The 23,412-nt window shown below is 42.0% G+C and overlaps 1 protein-coding gene and 1 long non-coding RNA gene across 4 annotated transcripts in view; one reads left to right on the forward strand and one right to left on the reverse strand.

The window, feature by feature from the left end:
• The window catches only part of LOC145343827 (uncharacterized), a 252,433-nt gene that overhangs the window by 30,914 nt on the left and 198,107 nt on the right, over positions 1–23,412 (reverse strand). The gene's annotated exons all lie outside the window — the stretch shown is intronic.
• Positions 1–23,412, forward strand: part of LOC145343830 (uncharacterized) — a 55,974-nt gene that overhangs the window by 18,836 nt on the left and 13,726 nt on the right. The gene's annotated exons all lie outside the window — the stretch shown is intronic.

Consider the following 23,412-nt stretch of genomic DNA (forward strand, 5'->3'; position numbering starts at 1 on the left):
GAAACAGGCCCTACGGCCCAATTTGTCCATGCCGCTCATTTTTTACCATGAAGCTCGTCCTAATTGCCCGTGTTTGGCCCATATCCCTCGATAACAATCTTATCTGTATAACTGTCTAAATGCTTTTTAAAAGACAAAATTGTACCCGCCTCTACTGCTACTCTGGCAGCTCGTTCCAAAGACCCATCACCGTTTGTGTGAAAGAATTGCCCCTCTGGCCCTTTTATATCTCTCCCCTCTCACTTTAAACCTATGCCCTCTAGTTTTAGACTCCTCTACCTTTGGGAAAAGATGTTGACTATCTACGCCCCCCATTATTTTATGGATCTCTATAAGATCATCCCTAAGCCTCCTACGTGCCAGGGAAAAAAAATTCCAGTCTATAAAGCCTCTCCTTATAACTCAAACCATCAAGCCTTGGGAGCATCCTAGTAGATCTTTTCTGTATTCTTTCTAGTTTAATAATACCCTTTCTATAACAGGGTGACCAGAATTGTACACAGTATTCCAAGTGCAACCTTTCCAATGTCTTGTACAACTTCAACAAGATGTCCCAACTCCTGTATTCAATGTTCTGATCAATGAAACCAAGCATGCTGAATGTCTTCTTCACTATCTTGCCCATCTGTGACTCCACTTTCAAGGAGCTATGAACCTAAACCCCTAGATCTCTTTGTTCTAGAACTTTCTCCAGCGTCCTACCGTTAACTAAATAAGACCTGCCCTGGTTCAATCTACCGAAATGCATTACTTCGCATTTACCTAAACTCCATCTGCCATTCGTAAGTCCACTGGCCCAATTGATCAAGATCTCGTTGCAATCCCAAATAACCTTCTTCACTATCCACTATTCCACCAATCTTGATGTCCTCTGCAAACTTACTAACCCTGCCTTCTAAATTCTCATCCAAATAACAGTGGACCCAACACCAATCCCTGAGGCAAACTGCTGGACACAGATCTCCAGTTTGAAAAACAACCCTCTACAACCACCCTGTGTCATCTGTTATCAAGGCAATTTTGTATTCAATTGGCTACCTCATTGTGGATCCCATGAGATTTAAATTTATGCAATTACCTACCATACGGTACTGTTAATGGCCTTCCTTGACATATCATGATGTATACTTTCATATATGTCATTAGCAGAGTATAAGTGGGCACAGATTCAGGACTATGCAAGCCAAACTTAGGGTAAAAATCAGGAAGTATTTCTTTATGCAGGGAGTTCTGCTGAAACAGCTGAATGCTATAATGGGAGATCATATGATAGGTATCCTGGAAGGTTAATATCAAATGGATTGTAGGTTACAGCTTAGAATCCACCTTTTAATCCTGTGGACAAGTGTAGACCATTCACATCAATAAGATTATCACCTAATTTTACTTAAACTGGATAATATAATCACAAGCCAATTCTGATCTATTTTCAAGTTAATCACAAAGCACAAAGATATGAGATGAGATTTTCTATTTTGGCACTCCTGATGCATACTTTTCAGGAAATTACACACTCCCAAGCTTGCAATTTTCTATTACTAATTTTAATGGTAGGAAAATCTATAGATCTGTTGTGTGAAAATTTTTGCTGTAAATTTCTGCCAAGAGTAATTAATTGCAAGAGTCTATTTTCTTACAGCATTATTTGTTTACTCTCTAAAATGTCCCATTAGGCTACCAGAATAATTTAGATTGTTTAATATTCTAGATACATCACTAATTAAAGAACCCAATCTGCACCATCACTCATTGGTTGGGGAGGGGCGCTCTGGGGATGCAACATAATATGGGTGCTACTACTAGAGAATAAAAAAAGACCAATCATCTCTAGTGATTTCTTTCAAATTAACTTTCAGATTCAGAAAAGTTCTAAAAACTAAACCATACAAGGCCACATTTCTTCTTTCTTTAAATATTTGTGTAACTTTTCCTCCAATTTACATATTTTTGGGATAAACAATTTTTAATTTAGCTTTGACAATAGAATTCACTATAATTTATTAAAAAAAGGCTTCAGCTAAGTTAAAAGTAAATGTTCAACAAGAGTTCAATTCTTGCCAACCAATTGTTTCACTCTCAATAGTCTTTGCTAAACTACACATCTTTGGACACCAAAGTGCAATTTAGCATGGTCTATCCACCTAACCAGCACATTTTTGGACTGTGGGAGGAAACTGGAGGACTCAGAGTAAACCTGCACAGACATGGGGAAATGTGCAAACTCCGCACAGTCACACAAGGCTGGAATCAAACCTGGGTTCCTGGCACTAAGACAGCAGTACCAACCGTGGTGCCACCGTGCCACCCAACAGGAAACAACAGCAAAGTGCTTGTTTGGTAAGCTCCCTTTTTTTTAAAACCCTATCCTGTAAGCTCCTTAACATTAAAAGGGCTCTAGAGTTGGTAACCTCACTCATTTTCTTTGTGGGAACATATTTGTTTTGAGCTCTCATCATCTCTACTTCGACTGCTTCCCATTATTCTGCTACTGATTTCACTTCAAGTGTCTGTTTCCAGTCCATTTTTGCTAAATCACATCTCAGCTTACTAAAATTGGCATTTCCTCAACTGCGAACTTTACCCCTGATCTAATTTTGTTATTTTCTATAACTACACTAAAGGCACTTCCACTGAAATGTATCCTACCTACCCAAATTAATTTCCTAATTATAAATTCAGAACTATCCTTGTTGGTGTTATATGAGCTAAAAAATCTCCTGCAAACATTTTAAGAATTCTGCACCCTCTGCATTGATTTTATGTCAGTTAACATTAGGGTAGCTGAACTCTTCTCCCATTACTGTAACTCTTTTGGAATTCTCAACTATTTGCGTATATATTTGCTCTTCTATCTCTCTGATTGGTGGCTATAGTATACTCAAAAAAAAATGTCTTTTTGTTCCTTCTTGTCTGATTTTTTTCCCCTCCTCACACAGGTGTAATTGTTTCTTTAACCAATATACCACCATCTTCCCTTATTACCCCTCACTCTATCATGTCTGAAAAGTTTGTTACCAGGAATATTGAGTTCTCATTCCTGTTCTTCTTTGAGTCATTGCTTTGGTATTATACTCCGAAGTGTCTATTTGTGCCCTTAGTTCAACTGCTTTGTTCATTAGACTTCTCGAATTAACGGATAAACCATTAAGCACTGTCAAGCTCCTTTGTTGTTTGAACTGACGTCAATTTCCCCAACATTCAATGCCAGCTCTTTGCTAGACTAATCCTACTACTTTGCTTCCTACTCATAGACCTAAATATCCCCAGTTTAAAATATTAAACAGACTTTTCCCTTGACAGATGCAATGAGCTCTCTAATTATTCCATATGGTTAAACATTCCATGTTGCAACGATGCCCTGTGTAAAGAAATTTCTCCCAACCAATGCTCTCACTTCTTTAAATTCTTGAATGCTTGAATTCCTTGACTAGAGGCAATACTCATTCTCTACTCACTCAATCAAATTTTTCATAATTAAAAATAATTCTCTTAATCTTCCCTGCGCTAATTTCTGCTTTTTAAACGATTCCTCATAACCATAACTTCTAATTTCTGGCACCCATCTACATCATGTTTTTATGGCTTTTTATAATGCAACAATCAAAATTGCAGATAACATCATGATGCAACTAATATGTAGTACAAATATATTGCTGCATCTTTGTTCCTACAAAATGACCACGCTGTTTTTAAATAATTTGAGATGTCCTATGAGTTTGAAATGTGGTATATTCCAATGGTTGGAGTTGTACCCAGCATTAAGGAAGATGGCTGTGGTTGTTGGAGGTCAATCATCTCAGTCCCAATGTATCGCTGCAAGAATTCCTCAGGGTACTGTCCTAGACCTAACTATCTTCAACTTCTTCATCAATAACCTTCCCTCCATCATAAGATAAGAAGTGGGGATGTTCACTGATGAACACATAATGTTCAGTACTATTTGTTACTCCAAAGATAAGGAAGCAGTTCATTTCTATTTGTAGCAAGATGTAAACAGCTTTCAATCTTACGCTGATAAGTGAAGTAACATTTGTATCACACAAATAAGACAATGACCATCTCCAACAAGAGAGCATCTCAGAACCTTCCCTTGAATTCAATAGCATTATCATGGCTGAATCCCCTATTATCAACATTCCAGGGATTACTATTGACCAGAAACTGAACTGGACTAACCATATACACACTGTAGCTGCAAGAGCAAGTTACAGACTGGGAATTCTACAGCGAGTAACTCACTTCCTGGCTCTCCAAAATCTGTTCATCATCTACAAGGCACAGGTAAGGAGTGTGATGGAATACTTTCCACCTGCCTGGATGAGTGCAGGTCCAAAAACACTCAAGAAGTTCAACACCATCCAGGACAAAGCAACCCACTTGACTGGCACCTCATCATTAAATATTCACTCCTTCCATCATCGACACATAGTGGCAGCAGTTTGCACCATCTACAAGATGCACTGCAGAAGCTCACCAAAGCTCCTTTGACAGCACGTTCCATATCCACCACCTCTAACACCTAAAAGAACAAGAACAGCAGATGCATGGAAACACCACCACCTACAAGTTCTCTTCCAAGCAACACACCATGTCAACTTGGGAACTTTATCACTGTTCTTTCACTGTTGCTGGAGTAAAATCCTAGAATTCCCTCCCTAGTGGATAATCTGGTCCACAAGTGGTTCAAGTGGGTCACTGCCACTTTTTCAATTGAGGATTGGTAGCAAATGCTGGTTTAGCCAGCAATGACCACAAAGTAAATAAATTCAAGATCACATAAGTTTTAGATTGCCCATTTTTAGGTGTGTAGGGGTGCCGGAAATGTCTCTGCTATTTCTTTCTGTTGTTCATTTCACTGTGTGATATTATTAAATTGTTTTGTATGGTATCTTAAAGGGGACAGCTTGTGAGTGGCCTGCCGGTAACTTTTGGATTGATGTTTGACCCTGAGTGCTTATGGCTTACAACCTTATGGAACTTTTGGTGTAGGATGGATACTCTGTACCTGAATGAGGAGATCACCAGTCATCTTGGGAATTGGACCTGATTTTAATGGAGTCTAAGGTAAAACATGCTCACATTAAAGAAAAGTAAAAGATCAGCTGCAACAAACATTTTCTGATAGCCAATGCTGGGGTACAGGAGCCTGTGCTATTCAATGGTGCCTCAAGTATGCTTGCTTCCCTAGGAATTACCATGCAATGCACATTCATTGCAAGGTCGTTGAAATGCACATTTAGAAGTTGGAGAGCACGATAATCTGGTGGCCACAAAGTCACTTCATGTACAACTGTGGTCGTGGACATTTTGCAATGAGGGGGACTTTAAACTAGAAAGGATGGGGGGAGGCAATTGTGATGGGGAGACTGGGACAGAAGAGGTTAGCTCCCAGGTAGGGGAGGACTGCAGGCAGTATGAGAGGGAGGTTAGACAGGGGGTGGAGAAGGGAAATGCCCAGACTGAGGGGCTGAAGTGTATATATTTTAATGCAAGGAGTGTAGTGAATAAGGTAGATGAGCTCAGGGCGTGGATTGCTGCTTGGGAATGTGATGTGGTGGCCATTACGGAGACTTGGATGTCTCAGGGACAGGACTGGGTACTTCAGGTGCCAGGTTTCAGATGCTTCAGGAAGGACAGGGAGGGTGGCAGAAGAGGTGGTGGAGTGGCACTGTTGATCAGGGACAGTGTCATGGCTGCAGAGAAGGAGGATGCCGTGGAGGGACTATCTACAGAGTCTCTGTGGGTGGAAGTTACGAACAGCAAAGGGTCAAAAACTTTGCTGGGTGTATTCTATAGGCCGCCCAATAGTGACAGGGAAGTTGAAGTGCAGATAGGGAAACAGATTCTGGAGAGATGTAGTAATAACAGAGTTGTCGTGATGGGAGACTTCAATTTCCCAAACATTGACTGGAATATCCCTAGGGTAAGGGGTTTGGATGGGGAGGAGTTTGTTAGGTGTGTTCAGGAAGGTTTCCTGACACAGTATGTGGATAAGCCTACGAGGGGAGAGGCTGTACTTGACCTGGTACTGGCGAATGAACCAGGGCAGGTGATGGATCTCTCGGTAGGAGAGCATCTTGGGAATGGTGACCATAATTCTATCTCCTTCACAATTGCATTGGAACGAGATAGGATCAGGCAGGCTAGGAAGGTGTTTGTCTGGAGTAAGGGGAGATACGAAGAAGTCAGGAAGTTACTTGGACAAATAAACTGGAAGGAGGCGTTCTTACGGAAAAGTACCGAAGGAAGGTGGCAGATATTCAAGGGATGTTTGTCTGGAGCTCTGCATGACAACGTTCCAATGAGACAAGGGGGTTTTGGTAGGTCGCGGGAACTGTGGTGCACGAAGGCTGTGTTGAACCTAGTCAGGAGGAAAAGGAAGGTGTACAAAAGGTTCAGGGAACTAGGAGATGTTAAGGCTCTTGAGGAGTATAAGGACTGTAGAAAGGAGCTTAAAAGGGAAATTAGGAGAGCCAGAAGGGGTCATGAGAAGACCTTGGCGGGTAAGATTAAGGAGAATCCCAAGGCCTTCTATAAATATGTGAAAGGTAAAAGGATGAGAAGAGAAGGGATAGGACCTATAAAAGGTGAAGGGGGAAAGGTCTGTGTGGAACTGGAAGAAATGGCAGAGGTGCTTAATGAGTACTTTGCCTCAGTACTCACGGTGGAAACTGATCTGGGAGATTTTGCTACGGATTTGCAGCAGATGGAAAAGATTGAGTATGTGGATATTAAGGAGGAGGATGTGTTAGAACTTTTGAATTCTATCAAGATAGATAAGTCGCCGGGACCAGATGGGATGTACCCCAGGATACTGTGGGAGGCGAGGGAAGTGATTGCAGAGCCCCTGGCGATGATCTTTGCGTCGTCAATGGAGACGGGAGAGGATCCGGAAGATTGGAGGATTGCGGATGTAGTTCCTATTTTCAAGGAAGGGAACAGAGATAGCCCGGGAAATTACCGACCGGTGAGTCTGACCTCAGTGGTTGGTAAGCTGATGGAGAGGCTTCCGAGGGACAAGATTTACGAGCATTTGGAGAGGTTTGACATGATCAGAAACAGTCAGCATGGATTTGTCAAGGGCAGGTCGTGCCTTACGAGCCTAGTTGAGTTCTTCGATAATGTGACTGAACACATTGACGAAGGAAGTGCAGTGGACATGGTGTACGTGGACTTCAGCAAGGCGTTTGATAAGGTCCCCCATGCAAGACTTCTTGAGAAGGTGAGAGGGCATGGGATCCAAGGACCTTTGGCCTTGTGGATCCAGAACTGGCTTGCCTGCAGAAGGCAGAGAGTGGTTGTGGATGGGTCTTTTTCGGCATGGAGGTCAGTCACCTGTGGAGTGCCCCAGGGATCTGTTCTAGGACCCTTGCTGTTTGTCATTTTCATAAATGACCTAGATGAGGAAGTGGAGGGATGGGTAAGTAAGTTTGCTGATGACACGAAGGTCGGTGGTGTTGTGGATGGTCTGGAAGGATGTCAAAAGTTGCAGCAGGACATAAATAGGATGCAGGACTGGGCGGAGAAATGGCAGATGGACTTCAACGCGGATAAATGTGTAGTCGTCCATTTTGGCAGAACCAATGGGATGAACGAGTACACTATCAAGGGCAGGAGTCTTAGTAGTGTTGAAGAGCAGAAGGATCTCAGGGTCCGGGTCCACAGGACTCTTAAATCGGCCTCGCAGGTGGAGGATGTGGTCAAGAAGGCGTATGGTGTACTGGCCTTCATTAATTGAGGGATTGAGTTTAGGAATTGGGAGGTAATGCTGCAACTTTATAAGACCCTTGTCAGGCCTCATTTGGAGTACTGTGTGCAGTTCTGGTCGCCTCACTATAGGAAAGACGTAGAAGCTATTGAAAGGGTACAGAGGAGATTTACAAGGATGTTGCCTGGACTGGGAGGCATGCCTTATGAAGTTAGGTTGAGGGAGCTGGGACTCTTTTCCCTGGAGAGATGAAGGTTGAGAGGCGACCTGATAGAAGTTTATAAAATGTTGAGAGGAATAGATAGGGTGGATTCTCAGAGGCTATTTCCCCGGGTTGAAATGGTCGCTACGAGAGGACACAGATTTAAGGTGCGGGGAGGAAAGTACAGAAGTGATGTTAGGGGTAAGTTTTTCACTCAGAGGGTGGTGAGTGAATGGAATTGGCTGCCGTCAGTGGTGGTGGAGGCGAACTCGCTGGGGTCTTTTAAAAGACTTCTGGATGAGTATATGGGGTTTAATGGGATTGGGGGTTATAGATGGGTCTATAGATTGGTAGGTGTTGATGTGATCAGCGCAACTCGTGGGCCGAAGGGCCTGTTTGTGCTGTAGTGTTCTATGTTCTAATTAGCAGAATTTTTTTTTGTTTTCTTTATATTGCACTGTTGTTGGCTAATGATGTTTTGGATCTGGATTTTAAGTGCTTGTCTTTGTTTTTGAGTTTGGCTACCTGTGGAAAACTTAGTTTTTTTTTAGAAACATCCTTTTTCTTCAGGAGGATGGAGGTTGAAAATAAATTTTAAAGCCAGGAGCAGAGGCAAATGCACTATTTGCATGTCCCTCTCCTGTGGGAACTATAAAATGACAGCCTTTTATGTTAGTTTTTATGTTTCAGCTATGCCTCAGTGGCAGCACTGTTATGCACCCAATTTGTGAAAGTACCATTTAATAAAATGGCCAGTCAAATTAGCCTACCTGCATAGTTGATGAATCAGGCAGTTTGACCACCCAGTTCATGAAATTGCCATTGGAAAACTTGTCCAGTTCGTGAAATGGCCAACTTTTACAAACAAAAAACAAAATTTTATTCACAAATGTATAATGTGCTTAAATATGTTTACTGTCTTCTCATGTTTCATCCAGTATTATATCCAAACCAGTCAGATATACTTATATCCAACAACCACAATTCAGAAAAAAACAACTGAAGAAACAATTCATGTATGCACATTGTGCCTTTATTCAATGTACATTTCAGATTAATTGTGGTGTCCAAACATTTTAAATTCATTTGTTTATGTTCTGTTCTAGTTAGTTCAGGATCACACCCAAAGCATTCAGACAGCTTATTCATCAATGTTTACAAAAATAGCATAAATACAATTCATTCATATTTAAAATGCACTGTCAGGACTGGTCAACGATGTCACACGACTTGTGGCTGTGGCAGGCACTGTTGCAGTGGAGACCTGCTTTCAAGCTGGAACATTGTTTTGATAAGCAGTTATTCCTGTAGTGACATATCTGGAAGTCTTGCCCACCACAATCACTTTAAGCATGTACAATTTCACAAAAGCTGAGTTGTTCTGTTAGAATATCTTCTACACTTAATCCACTGTGCAGCACAAATTCAAATTGATTCCTGGCACTTTTGCTGTTCCAGTGGAGTACTCAATCCCATCTGCTGCCAGCATCACATCTATAACATTAGGTGGATCACCTTTGCTGCGGTCAAATGCTGACACTGGGATACCCATATTGGCGCCAACACCAACAGCCTGAAGTGACCTTATGCTGCATATCATCATCTGCTTTTCTTACTGTGTGATATCCTGATGTGCCATCTTCCTTGCACTTCCAGCAGGATGAAATTTACAAATGGATATAGGTAGGTAGGTGAGTGGGCCAAAATGTGGCAGATGCAGTTTAATGAAGGTAAGTGTGAGATGATCCATTTTGAACGGAAAAATGAAAAAGCAACTTATTAAGTCAATGGGAAAGACTTCAAGGTGCTTCAGAGCAAAGTGCAATCGGGTGTCCTTGTGCATGAGTTGCAGAAAACTGGCATGCAAGTACAGCATGTAATAAGGAAAACAAACAGAATTTTGGCACTTATAGCTAAAGGAATAAGGTATAAAAGTAAGGAAGTGTTATCGCAACTATACAAGGCATGTCAGACTGCACCTTAAGTACTGTATACAGTTTTGGTCCCTTTATTTGAGGAAGGATGTAGTGGCATTGGAGGAAGTTCACAAGATTGATTCCAGAGATGAGGGGTTTGTCTTAAGATGAAAGATAGAGCAGTTTAGGCCTATACTCTCTTAAGAGTTAGAAGGAGGAGATGACATCTAATTGAGGTATACAAGATGATAAAAAGTATTGACAAAGTAGACGTTCAGTGGACGCTTCCTCTTGTGGGCCAATCTACAACAACAGATCATAGTTTTAACGGAGATGAGGAAAAACTATTTATCTCTCTCAAAGGGTTGTGATTCTGTGGAATTCACTAACGCAGAGTGTGATGGATGCTGGGACATTAAGTAAATTTGAGGAGACAGATTTTTAATTAGTAATGGGTTGAAAGGTTATGTAGAACAGGCAAGAAAGTGGAGTTGAGGCTGAGACAAGATCAGCCATGATTGTGCTTCATGGCAGTACAGGTCAAAGGGCTGAATTGCCTACTCCTGCCCTTAGTTCTTTGGAAATTCTTCATCAGATTAGAGTCTTCAGTAGTGGATGATCCAGAGGCCTGCTCAGGGTCATCCATAGAAGATGGTCCCAGGGATGTCTCACGGTCGTCCATGTTGAATGATTTGGTTGGTTCAGGACTGTCCATGTTGGAGCAGCCAACTCAAGATCATCCATTGTGGGTGATTCTGGAACTCACTTAGAATCTTCCATGTTGGATGGTTGAAGGGCTGACTCAGAGTTGTCTGTGGTGGATGGTTCCTGGGCTGGCTCAGAATTGCCCATGGAGGATGGTCCAGGGCCCTGTTCAGGATCAGCATTTTGCATATTCTCTTCAAGAAGACCTTACAGTTCTTCTTCTTCAATGGCTGTGCAAATTCTGTTGAGGAACTCAACTGGCAACTTCAATCTGAGGCTGCACTGTGGTTTTTTTCCATTGAATACTTGGGAAGGCATCATTCCTATAACCTCATGGTAACTGCTGTTCATAGCCCACTGAACAAAACAGACACCATTCTCCACAAAGCACATTTGTTGTCACGCATCTAGGCCAATACTTCAGCTTCGTATCACTATTATTATGCACCACAGAGGCTTGAGTCTGGAGATGCCTAGAACACCAGTTCCTCTCAGAGTGATGCCAGTTTGTGGATGACATGTGCTGTGAACTTCTTTCTGTTATCTGACTTCAGTCAGCTGAAGAATATGTGGGGCTGTAATGTCTAGAAATATGAGAAGTGGCTTTTGGGCACTTTCAGCTGATGCCTTGGATTTCAGAGGACATTTTTAAACTTTTCGACTTACAAACTTGGACATGGAATTTGGTCAGATGCTCCACATAGTCTTCTGTCCTTCATAGTCTACACGAGAATTAGGTCTACTTGTCCACACTTATTCAAGTCATAGAGAGGTCTCACAACCATTCCTATTGCTGTCTCTAAGTTACTCTCACAGTGACTGGTGTACCACCATATAAGAGATCATGGGATGTTTGCATACTTTTCAGAAAGTTTCTTGAGAAGATTGGGGGAAAGGCAAATTGTGCGGAGGGTGTGGAGAGTCTGCAGAAGGATCTAGATAGGCTGGGCGAATGGGCCAGGAAATGGCAAATGGAATTTAATGTTGGCAAGTGTGAGGTGGTCCACTTTGGTAGGAAGAATGGTAGGAAGGACTATTACTTACGGGGCGAAAAACTGCAGCAGGCGACGGTGCAGAGGGACCTCGGGGTCCTTGTGCATGAGTCGCAAAAACCCAGCCTGCAGGTGCAGCAGGTGGTCAGGAAGGCGAATGGGATGCTGGCCTTCATAGCGAGGGGGATTGAATATAAAAGTAGGGAGGTCTTGCTGCAGCTGTATAGGGCATTGGTGAGGCCGCAGCTGGAGTACTGTGTGCAGTTTTGGGCGCCGCACCTGCGCAAGGATATTTTGGCCTTGGAGGGAGTGCAGAGGAGGTTTACTAGGCTGATACCGGAGTTGAGGGGGTTGAGCTATGAGGAGAGGCTGAATAAACTAGGCTTGTACTCGTTAGAGTTTAGAAGAATGAGGGGAGATCTCATTGAGACGTATAAGATGATGAATGGGATGGATAGGATAGAGGTGGAAAGACTCTTCCCGCTCAAAAAAGACAGTAGGACTAGGGGGCACAGCCTCAAGATAAAGGGGGGGCGGTTCAGAACGGAGTTGAGGAGGAACTTCTTCACTCAAAGGGTGGTGAATCTCTGGAATTCTCTGCCCGTTGAAGTGGTGGAGGCTGCCTCGCTAAATATTTTTAAGAAGCGGGTTGATGGGTTTTTGATAAGAGAGGGGATTAAGGGTTATGGGGAGAGGGCGGGAAAGTGGAACTGAGCCACGACAGATCAGCCATGATCTTATTGAATGGCGGGGCAGGCTCGAAGGGCCAGATGGCCTACTCCTGCTCCTATTTCTTATGTTCTTATGTTCTTATGTTCTTATGTCTTTTCACCATCAAGGCCAGTTTCAATGTGGGTTTGTCACATGATGTATAGGATTGTTTCCTTGGTAGCCACGTACTTACCATTGCTCTTGGTAATCTTGTCCACAACACCTAGAGATGATGTGTTAAACATCTCTTACAGGGAGGGTTTCTGTCCCGTTTTGCCACATTTGAGTACAGAAATAACCTCTGTTCATATTCAGTAGGCCATGAAACAGCACAGCTCTCAATATCGTCATCCGTTTTCAATGTTTGCAGGGGTTATACTAGTTGGTATAGATTTCTATACTTATATACTGGTTCTGTAAGAGGTATCAACGCCCATTTTCATTTGGGCACAACAAAACAGAGACAAACTTATCATCAATGTGTTTCTTGCTATTTGAGCCTTTGAGTCTTCCATACTACTTTCAATTCCAAAATGGAATTCCATACCTGTTTTGAAGTCAAACGGGCAGATGTGAACTGGTCTCTTTGACACTGTATTTAATTTTACATCTTCCACCAACCACCATTTGAGCCATTGTAGACAAACTCGCTTTCTCAAATTCACAATGTTCATACTGTTATTGAGTAACTTAGTACATGTTTAGCTTGTGCAGAGCAACAAGTTGATTGAAAAGATTTAAATTCTCGTGCATAATACTGGCCACTTCATAAAATGAGCAGTCAAACTGTCAGTTTCATGATCTGTGCAGTGGGTTTGCCGGATTCTTAAAATGAGTTCTACCAGTGTCCAGTTCATGAAATTAGCAGTTTCACAAATTGGGTGCAGCAGCACCTTCATCCCTGAGTCACAAGGTTCTGAATTCAAGTTTAGGGCTGGAGCACAAAAATCAAGACTGATATGCCAATCGTGAGGGAATGCTGCACTGTTGGAGGTGATGAGGGGGGATTTTCCTGTCCCACCTGCCACAGGAATTGTGGTTGGGGGGGGACAGCTGGAAAATCCCACCCGATGTGTTTGGAATGAAATGTTAAATTGACGCCCCACCTACCTATTTAGGTGGATGTAAAAGATGCCATAACCTCATTTTGAAGAGGAGGAGGAGCACTATCCCAGGTGGCCTGGCCAATATTTATTCTTTAATCATAATCACAAAATCTGGTCACTGTCACACTGCTGTTTGTGGGAGTTTGCTTATTTTGGTTATTTTGAAACCGTGACTACACTTCAAAAGTCCTTCAATGACTGTAAAGCACTTTGAGACATTGAGTGCAAGCCTTTCTTATCCTTTTGAGTATATCAAAGGCTTTGTGTGTTCATTCCAGTTTGTAAACATTTATTTCTACTGTGAGATTAATTTATTTGTAATTCGATGAAATGTTGATTGTTCCTGAGGTCTAACATAGAAATTTTATTGACCAGTGTAATTTTCAAAACAATTGTTCAAGAATATGCGGTATTGAGCAGGTCTTTAACGGTCTTAGCAATGAGCAATGAAAGAGTTCATCCAGATCTCATTCTCCTAATCTTCATCAGTTATTTCTGGAACCGTACTTCAACAAAATTTTCTATTCCTCAAAACGGTAAGGGGAAAAATAGAGCAGGCGGATTAAAAGTCAGGCTTTGTTTTCACTAATTAAATAATTCAAAAGACAGCTTGTAAATCCAGTTTGTTTTCATTGTTTTTCTCTCACAATCAATTCCTTTGATCATTTCGATAAAGTCTATGCTTGACAGAATCTCTTAATGGGGTATTGTTTTAAATTTTGAATTAACAATACTGCATTTAATTTATATGTTTCAAACTGAGATTAAAAGGGAAATGTAATTAAATGCACTGTCAGTGTTTAAGCATCAAACTAAATTAGGAGTGTAACAGGCTATAGAACATTATTATTGCAGCTTGAAACTCTAACTTTTCTGCTTTCTAACAGAGGTTTCCTGCTATTCAAACATCACAATTTAACTGTCAGATTTAGTTTCCTGCACAAAGAAAGATTTTCACTATTCAGGTCAACCAAGTTACTGTTCCTAGTTTTGTCTAGACATGCACAAAACAAAACATTATATCACACAGAAGTCACAAACTCACCAAGAAATATTAGAATCCAATCTAAAAAGATGAACATTCTGAATGCTGCGTTAACTCAATTATTTTGTGTTCATCTAGATGAAAGTACTCAGAAATTAAATACTGGGCAGGATGGGTACAGAGGTGAGCAGCTGAGAATTTTTACACTGCTTGTCAGTACCATCTTGCTTTTGAGCCATTTTCACAAAGGCGCAATTTGTGCCAGGACTAATCGTTTGCGGGCGACTTAGGGCAACTTAATGCCCATTCATAGATTCCTACAGTGCAGAACGAGGCTATTCAAGCCACTGAGTTTACATTGACCACAAACCTAAGCCGTATCTCCAAACCCCCATGCATTTAGTCTAGCTAGTCCCTCTGACACTAAGGGGCAATTTAGCATGGTCAATCCATCTAACGCATACATCTTTGATTAAAGTCCAATTAACAGAAGCTGACTGAGTGAGTCATCTGAGGCATCAGGAATGGACCATCTGCCTGGAAGTAGCTTTCAAGTGGCAGAGAGATGGTCAGTGCTCAAGACAGGCTTTGAGGAACTCCCTGCCTCCTTGTCACAGCTGTTGTCACCTGTGGACTTGAACAATGATGGCCTGGCGGCTGTGGTTGTTTAGTTTACAAACTTTTAAAAGTTGCGTAGTGGGAGCCTCCAGATGGATGCATCCCTCCCTCTCCTACCTGAACTACAAACTGCTGCTTCTCCAACCTATAGGACCTCCTACTGGCCTTCCTGTTGGCATCCTTAATATGATGATAACATGAGAACATGAGAACTAGGAGCAGGAGTAGGTCATCTGGCCCCTCGAGCCTGCTCCGCCATTCAATAAGATCATGGCTGATCTTCTTGTGGACTCAACTCCACTTACTCACCTGCTCACCATAACCCTTAATTCCTTTACTGTTCAACAATTTATCTATCCTTGCCTTAAAAACATTCAATGAGGAAGCCTTAACTGCTTCACTGGGTAGGGAATTCCACAGATTCACAACCCTTTGTGTGAAGAAGTTCCTCCTCAACTCAGTCCTAAATCTGCTTCCCTTTATTTTGAGGCTATGTTCCTTAGTTTTAATTTCACCTGCCAGTAGAAATAATTTCCCTGCTTCTATCATATCTATCCCCTTCATAACCTTGTATGTTTCTATCAGATCTCCCCTCATACTTCTACATTCCAATGAGTATAGCCCCAGTCCACTCATCTCTCCTCGTAAGCCAACCCTCTCAACTCCAGAATCAACCTAGTGAATCTCCTCTGCACCCCCTCCACTGCGAATATATCATAGAATCATAGAACCCTACAATGCAGAAAGAGGCCCTTCAGCCCATCGAGTCTGCACTGAACACAATCCCACCCAGGCCTTACCCCCATATCCCAACATATTACACCCACTAATCCCTCTAACCTACACATCCCTGGACACTAACGGACAATTTCTTAGCGTGGCCAATCAGCCTAACCCGCACTTCTTTGGACTGTGGGAGAAACCGGAGTACCCGGAGGAAACCCACGCAGACACGAGGAGAACGTGCAAACTCCACACAGACAGTGACCCGAGCCGGGAATCAAACCCAGGACCCTGGAGCTGTGAAGCAGCAGTGCTAACCACTGTGCTACTGTGCCACCCACCTTTCTCAAGTAAGGAGACCAAAACTGTACACTCCAGGTGTGGCCTCACCAGCATCTTATACAGCTGCAACATAACCTTGCTGTTTTTAAATTCCATCTCTCTAGTAATGAAACTGTGCTCTCTGGCCACTAATTGGCCAATTTGGGGAAAATCTCCATTCTTTCCCATACAGTTTAGGGTTGTGCCTTCTATTTGACCTCAACATTGGGGTATTGACCTAAAAGATAAAATCCTGCCCACTAATTTTAGATGAACATAGGAACAGGAGTAAACTATTCAGCCTGTTACACTATTCAATATCATCATGGCTGATCAGGTATTTCAATGCTTTTCACACACACTTTACTAACCCTTTATATCACTGTTAATCAGAAATCTGTCAATCTCTATCTTAAATATACTCAATGACTGAGCTTCCACAGGCATCGGGGGTAGAGAATTCCAAAGATTCACAACTCTGTGTAAAGAAATTTTTCCTCATCTCAGTCCTAAGTGGCATCCCCTTATTTTGAAATTGTGCCCCCGGTTCTTGAATCTCCAATCTCCAATCAAGAGAAACATGTTATGTGCATCTACCAGTTCATTCTTTTAAATACTTTGCAGGTCCCAATGAGATCACCTCTTATTCTTCAAAGCTCTAGAGAGTACTGACCCAGTTTCATTAAATGCTTTTACCATCCCTGCAACAAGTTTGGGGAACCTTTGTTGCTCTTCCTCAATGGCAATAATATCCTTTGAGGTAAGGGGACCAAAATGGCACACAGTGCTCCAGATGCAGTCTAACCAAACTTCTATACAATTGAAGCAAGACCTCACTACTCCTGTACTCAAATCCTCCTGCAATAAAGGCTAACAATCCATTAGTTTTCCTAATAGCTTGCTGCAACTGCATGTAAGCTGTCAGTGACTTATAGATAAGGATACCCTTTGTACATCTACATTTTCTAATTTCTTACCATTTAGGAAGTACTCTTCATATCTGTTCCCCCTAACCAAAATGGATTACCTCACATTTTTCCACTTTATATTCCATCTGCCATGTTCTTCGCCACTCAACCATTAATGTGTAGCCACTCAGTGGAACTACCTTTTAAACCAAAAGCTCCTGCAAGCTAATTCATATATTATACAAGTTATGATATTTTATCACAATACTTAAAGTATGAAAAAAAAGGTCAATGCATGTTCCTGAGGCCTTGTTGGTTACACATCAGTAAGCAAAATCTTCAAAAATCGAGTCATAGTCATAGAGTCACACAGTGTAGAAAAGGCCATTAGGCCCATTGATTCTGCATTGAGAACAATGACCACTAAAGTCACACTAATCCCATTTTCCAGCATTTATCCCATATCCTTGAATGTTATGATATTTCAAGTGCTCATCCAAATATTATTTAAAGGTTGTGAGGTTTCCGGCCTCCACAACCTTCCCAGCAGTGCATTCTAGATTTTCATCACCATCTGAGTGATTTTTCTTCCTCAAATCCCCTCTGAGTCTCCTGCCCGTCACCTTAAAATTAAGCCTTCTTGTGATTGGTCCCTCAACCAAGGGGAGCAGCTACTTCCTATTCACCATGTCCAATCTCTTTTTAATCTAATACATCCCACCCCATCTGACTTCCCACCCCAAATCCCATACATTTACCCTAGTCACTTACCTTCTCCCTGGTCTGTTATGTTCAAAGTGGGCGGCATGGTGGCACAGTGGTTAGCACTGATGCCTCACAGCTTCAGGGACCCAGGTTCGATCCCGGCTTGGGTCACTATCTATGTGGAGTCTGCATGTTCTTCCTGTGTCTGCATGGGTTTCCTCCAGCTCCAGTTTCCTCCCACTGTCCAAAGATGTGCAGTTAATTGGCCATGCTAACTTGCCCCTTAGTGTCCCGGGGTGTGTATGTTAGAGGGATTAGCAGGTAAATGTGTGAGGTTTCAGGGATAAGGCCTAGGTGGAATTGTAGTTGGTGCAGACTTGATGGGCCAAATGGCCTCCTTCTGCACTGCAGGGATTCTATGAAATAAGTAGATTTCCCGTGCTAAAGGTTGGGTGCAGCTGGCGAGGTTCATGTTGGCACAGGTCAGGAACATTCCGTGCTAAAGGTCAGATTTAGTCAATGAGGTCTATGTTAACTCAGCTTGGGTAAAGGACTTCCTGAACTAGAGATCAATGAAGATAAAGGGGAGGCGGTTTAGAACGGAGTTGAGGAGGAACTTCTTCACTCAAAGGGTGGTGAATCTCTGGAATTCTCTGCCCGTTGAAGTGGTGGAGGCTGCCTCGCTAAATATTTTTAAGAAGCGGGTTGATGGGTTTTTGATAAGAGAAGGGATTAAGGGTTATGGGGAGAGGGCGGGAAAGTGGAACTGAGCCACGACAGATCAGCCATGATCTTATTGAATGGCGGGGCAGGCTCGAAGGGCTAGATGGCCTACTCCTGCTCCTATTTCTTATGTTCTTATGTTCTTATAAGTTCAAAAAATGTGGCTTTTGGATGATATTTGATCTTCAGATTTATAGATAAACAATAAGTTGACCTGTTTCAGAATGATTAGAGGGAGATTTCACAGGATGATTTCCTAGAATTATAGAATAAAAGGAAGTGATGTCAAGAACATCTTCACAGAGGTAAAGTGATCTTTGGCCAGCCCTACACACCATCAATGATTTGTCAGAGAGAAACATTCACCGAGATCTGAAAGCAGCTTAAGGGAGAGAATCCATAAATCAGTGAGAAGTTGAATAGGACTGGTGGGGAGGAGAGTCTAAACATCTTTTAACTCAGCACGAATACACATTCTTGATAATACACATTCTGAATGGAAGTAGAAAATATCACTGGGAAACCGGCATGGACGCTCAAGCCTCATTACCGTCTTATAGATGATGAGTCTTTGAGTAGAATACAAATGTTTATGGGAGCTACTCGGCTTTGACTTAATTACAACAATTCATTTAATATCATTAGAAGCCCACTGTCGCTTCCAGTGGACCTCAGAGACCCTCTCAGTGATGTGTTGCTGCAGAACATTGGGTTATGAGCTTTCTGCCGTGGGATCTCATTATTGCATGTGCCTAAAGGCTTCCAGATATTTCAGTGAATTGCCTCACGACTCTGCATCTCACAGGCACCCACTCTTCGTTACATCTTGTTAGATTTCACCTCATCGACGTACTTGTGTAACTAATAAGGATTAAGTTGTCTAATTTTACTATACATAAGTCTAATGATGAAAAACCTTAATTTGTACATATTATTAGAACATTGTTGAGAAGTCTTTGAGTTGGTATCAAATATTATAATGTAGCTTTAAGAAAGAACATGTGGAATTATAGCTGGGACACATTTATGCATTTGGGCTCCAGTGAGTCTACCATTAGTAGTAAACAGAAGTGTGCAAGATGTTGAAAAGCTACCTACAAAAAGGGTATAAATTAAGGGAACATCACTAGGAACTTTGCACTTGCTGGTGGAAAGCGTTTGTCTCGGGACATATGCTAAGGAGGCCTTGCTAAGAGAGAAAATTAGGAGTTAGTAGTTGTTTGGAAGTTAGCATTTGCGTAGGACATTGCCAATCAACGGATAATTGTCATAGGCTGGAAATTGCCAAAAGAATCCAGAGATGACTAATGTAACTGTCACAGTTTGGGGGGTTGCCATAAGAGTGCAGGTCAGTTTTAGACCCAGTATTAGGGCTAATGCCTTAAGGAAAAGTGAACAGCTTTAGTCAGGAAGCTACTTTCAGCTCAAGTGATAGAAAAAAAACACTAAGTAACAAGCTGTAAAATATGGTTCTACAGCAGTTAAGGTAGACTGGGAAATTAGAGTTGAAGTCTCATCACTGCAAAAGGGTTTGATTGTATGTTAGAATTAGGGTGGCTATGTTAAAACCTTGAAGAACATTATGAGTTGAGAGATCAGGTTTGAGGAACAATTAGAAGACAGCAAAGTGTTGGTTTCTTTATGAGAAATACATTGTATTATGCTGTGCCTCGACCAATGGAATGTTAAGTATCAATCCTTGTTGTCCCAATAACATTGTTAGTTGTATTCTAAATTAGTGATTGCCCTTTTTACCATTAAGTTTAGTCCTGACAAGAATTTTCTTACTCTGGAGTTTAGTATAGAGTCTGAATCCCAATATTCCCATTTGGGGCAACATTCTAGTCTGATGCTGATGCTCCTCTTCTGAGTCATTGCACAATACATTGTATTTCTTGTAGAGAAAACAGGACTTCTGGTGTCTTCTCCCGATTCCTTGAACCTGGTCCCTTGACGCACAACTTTCAAGGTTTTAAAGATAGCCATGCCAAGTTTAACATACAATTGAAAAATGTCCTCATCTGCCAGTTCCCTTTGCAGAACCACGTTGTGCAGTGCACAGCAAGTGACAAAAATCAGGGAGACCAGAGGCATACATAATGAAAGGAACCAGAAGGTTAGTCTAGGCAACAGAATTTTACTTTTAGAAGATCAATGTTGCTTTCAATAATCACTCTAGTGGAAGCATGGCTCATATTATGTTCTTCCTTTGCACCTGTTCATTGATACCTGACAGGCATCATGAGCCATTCCTTTGACGAACAGCCCTCTTCTCCAAAAAGCAAGTAATCCAGCGGCACAGGTAGGGAAAGGAACTGTGGCACCTACGAGTGTTCAAGGATGTAAGTATCATGGTTACTTCTAGCATACCACTTAGGTATCTGCAGGATCCTCAGGTGGTGATTACATGCAATCTACACATGAAGGGAGTTAAATTCCTTTTGGTTGACAAACACCCCTAGTTGTGCCTTGATGGACACAACTATGCAATTGATTGCTCTTTGTTCTTTTGGAATCCCACGATGGCCCTGAAGCCTCAATCTCTCAGTTTGACTGTCCTCATTAGTAGTGAACTAGTTAAAGCTATCCACCTTCCAGAACAATGCATTAGTTACATGCCTGATGGAATGATGAGTTGCTGATAGTGAAATACTGCACAGATCTCAGGTCTCTTGAAGAAATCCCAAGGATAGAAGTTCAATGTAATTATCACCTTTAGTATCACAGGCATCGGTTGACAACCCACACAATAGGAGTTTATTTCTCCTGCAAGTATATCACAAATTGATGTGGCTACCTCCCTGGAGATCAGCAGCTGCCTCAGACGCTGATATTCAGACATGTGGAGGAAATTTGAGTGCTGCTTATACACCCTACCTTGGGGCAGGTTCTTCTGCTTCGGCACAGCTAGCCAGGCCTCGCTCTCTGTCCTTCAGTATTACCATGCTGCTCAATTGGTTGGCCAGCAGATAGCAGCAGCAGCCCTCTTTTCCTATCTTTCATCCTTGCTTGAGGAGTCTCCACCTGAGTGAACTATACTCATGGTCCCTTCTCTCTATGACTCTTTTCTGTCAATCTTCATGGTAAGAGTATCTCCATGGCTGCAATCCGATCTCCTGGAGGAACTCTTTTGTGACTCCTTGAAGAACTCCTCACTCCTCATGCAGTTTCAATTGCAGTTTCTAACTTTGTATGATTCTCTTCACTTCAACCCTTGTATTCCAGTTTTGTGCTGCTGAGTCAATCCTGTTGCAATTCCCTCCCCTCTGTGGAGCCTGTGAGATCAACATAAAATCGCTTGGCCAGCGAAAAATTGCAGTCAACTAGATTGTTAATTGCCTAAAATACTCTTTAATTGGCTTTTTTTGTAAGCTGGGTGTGCTCCCAGCTTTGTGTCCTTCTCACAGTCCATATTATTTCAAACTGCACTGTGATGTTGGGAACCAGACACATTGTCACAATGCCCGATTTTGCAATTTTACGCTGCAGTAGGAAGGACAGTTGTCCAAATGGCAAGCTCAAAATTCTGCCCATTGCTACAATGATGTCCAGGTTGCTGTAGATATTTTTAGTTATGAAAACATTACACATATGTGGTTACCATATGCTTGTTTGATTCCACTGCAGGTACTCACCCACATTATTTTGGCTCCATAAACCAGTTTTAATTTTGAGCCTTTAGAATTAGATGCTTAATATCTCTTTAATATACAGCAATCTCAAACAAGCTTTCCCGTTCTGTAAACACATATTGTATGTGGAAATACAGGCAAATGTGAATCTGTACATCAGCAGCCACTTCACTTAACAATGAATATTAGCAGCCACTTCACTTAACAATGAACTATCAAGCTGATCTGGTCAAACCTCAAAATGTATACAGCTCTGCTTAAGCAGGATATGGTCAGAATCAGTAAGCAGACAAGCTTAAATCAGGATATGTGATAAAAATGTTTGGTAAATTGTAATGCTTAAATAAACTTGGTGTAAAATGAAATTAGCAACACTCTATGCAAGAGATAATTTAGCTTCAAAACATTGTGCAGCTTCTCTCTTCTGACATGGGAATTCTGATGTAATTTATTGAGACCTCAGCAATGTAAAATGTTTCCACTGAGGATAATCCTATCATAGATACAGACACTTGAAAACTTTCCATCATCCATATCAATTCAACACAAAAAGATGACCTTGGCTCTTCCATGTTTGTTGCTGTGCTTGTACTTCTGACAGGTGGAAAACCCAGACATGTTTGTTCTTTGAACTCAAATCAAGGAAAAACAGGTGTAGAAGGAAAACATTACTCCAGGTTTTTGACCCATATCAAATGAAACGATCATTCACCTTGAGTTCTTGAGTCATCACCTCTACAACCTGACCCTAAATTGTTGGCATGAGCATTCCTAATTAATGGAGGTTTGTACTCATGGGATCATTTGCATTACAAAAATATATTGAAATCCAATCTGCACAAACATCAAAGCTAAAGCTAAATACTACAGATACTAGAAACTGAAAATCCCCCCAGAAAATAATGGAAAGACTTATCAAGTCAGAGCATCTGTGGAGAGGGGCAGAATTTTACACTCCCTCCCATCCTCTCACATCGTTTTCTGAGACTGGAGGTTGGGGGTTAGGGGTAGAGTAAAATTAAAAGTATGGGATTTTCCCCTGGCAACCTGCCAGCCCAAACCTAGACAATTCCAGACACAATTTCATGTTTGGGTGGGAAGGAATCCTGCCCTTTCACCTATTATGGTCCACCACTTAACGGCCATTTCTCACAGAGCCTCAATTTTTAGGCTGGTGGGCGTGGACAGGATAGGAAGTGACAAAAAGCTTTTCCCCATCTTGGGTGGAAACAGATGGGGCGGGGGGGTGTATCTCATTCTGAAGGTCTCTCCAGAGGGCACACTCCTCTCCGGCACCTTTGAACTCCGGAGCTCTCTTCCTCACTAGCCTACCTCCCCAATGCCATGATCAGCACCCTACTGACCACCACCACCCCTCCTCAACCCCAGTTGGGGGTCCCCTGCCCCTGAAATATACCTTTCCAATGGTCCCAGGACTTAGTTCCAGGAAGAATATG

The sequence above is a fragment of the Carcharhinus amblyrhynchos genome, chromosome 6 (genome assembly GCF_965287045.1).
Source record: "Carcharhinus amblyrhynchos chromosome 6, sCarAmb.v2.hapA, whole genome shotgun sequence".
Lineage (NCBI taxonomy): Eukaryota > Metazoa > Chordata > Chondrichthyes > Carcharhiniformes > Carcharhinidae > Carcharhinus > Carcharhinus amblyrhynchos.